Source organism: Drosophila persimilis, unplaced genomic scaffold (genome assembly GCF_003286085.1).
Source record: "Drosophila persimilis strain 14011-0111.01,24,50 unplaced genomic scaffold, DperRS2 tig00002074-arrow-arrow-pilon, whole genome shotgun sequence".
Classification (NCBI taxonomy): domain Eukaryota; kingdom Metazoa; phylum Arthropoda; class Insecta; order Diptera; family Drosophilidae; genus Drosophila; species Drosophila persimilis.
The window spans coordinates 81,887-83,469 of record NW_020825626.1 but is presented as its reverse complement, the minus strand read 5'-3'; positions in this window follow the sequence as shown (position 1 = coordinate 83,469).

The window sequence follows — 1,583 nt, the reverse complement described above, 5'->3', positions numbered from 1 at the left end:
CAGGGCTACGTCTGCTCCGCTCTCTTCGAGGCGGAGTATAAGAGCAGCGGATGCTGCTTTACAGTGGTGGAGGTTGATCTGAAGGAGCCTCAGGGACATCCTTAGTGTTCTCCACCACTGTAATGTCGGCATCCGGATCGTCCTCGACTTCCTCGTGGCAACACATTGCCTCGAAGTCGCATCTCAGCGTGCCATCTGTGGAGTAGCCCTCTGGGTCTATCTCTGTGTGATCGTCGGGTGCTTCGATCTCCGAGGCAGCGTCCTGCTCGACTGGCTTGTCGACAGGACGTGCCTCGGCCGCCGCATCCGACTTGTAGACCTTTACGGTCACAGAGCTTAACCCACAATTGAGCTCGCCTTTGGCAGCCTCAATCGGGGCCAGCGACTCTTTGTTGAGGACGACCACCGCCTGGTTTGTGGGGCCCTGTGTCGTCTCAACTTTGACCACCTTCCAATCCGCTGTTGGGAGGTGGGGGTTGCATCTTTGCAGCATTTTTAGGATGCGCTCCGGCTCCTTCATGGAGGCGGGCACCCAGACTCTCGCCCTTGGTCTACTGGGCACTTCGCTCCAGTCTACAGCGACGAGCTTCGCCCCTGGGTAGACTTCCCCGACTTGCGCTACCGCTGCTTTGTACAGCTGTACGGAGCGCTCATCTTCACAGGCTACGATTTTTATGCAGCCCTGGTACCAGCCCATGTCTCTGCAGACGGGGGGGGGTCCAGGCTGCTCTTCCAACAGCTCGAAGCAGCGGTCGGCCAGTGCCGCTTCCACCCACTTCCACTGGTTCCTAGGGATCCGGGAGTCCACGCTGCCTTTGTCCAGGACGCCAATCAGCGTCCTTTCTCTGGCAATCTGCGCGAACGATGCGTTAGGCAGCACTCTGGAGCGCTTCGGTGTCGGCCCCGGAGTCTCCTGCGAGCGCTGCCTTTTTTGCTGAGGGGCTTCCTTCTTCGGTGCTTCCTTGCCAAAGTTCGGCAGCACCTTCGAGGCCCACTCGACCTTCTTAATCCATTTGTCCGTCGGGCTGGACATCTGGCTTGCGTTCTGCCGACGGAGTATGTTGCCAGCACTCCTTCTGTCGGCATATGTAAAGGATTTGGCTTTGACACTAGTAGATGGTGACTCCTCCCCCTCCACTTTACCAGCAGGCAGAGCAGCCGCAGGATTGCATAGCCACTCTGCCAAGGTATCGGTTTTGGGAGCCAATTCACCACCCACCCCGACACCGGGATGGGACCCCTTTGGGCTCTCCCTAGCATCTTCCGCCGCGCAGGTTTTCCCTGCTGATTTGCGGGTCGGGCCAGGCCTTTGGGCCGCTGCCTTCCCCTGTTTGGGATTGCTCCCTGTTGGCATTTGGGGAGTGCCAGACTCATTTTGTTTGTTTTTAAATTCTTCCATTCTATTCCCACGAGCTGCAGAGAAGGGGTACGGTCCGTCCGGGCAGAGATCCACGTTGCCCGGATAAGGCATACTTAGAACAGGGGGCTGCCAAGTCCCTGAGCTCTCCGTTAACGACTGGGCTAGTTTTATATACCGGGCCCCCAGCCAGGCTGACTCTCGGCACGGGTCGAATAACACTCTT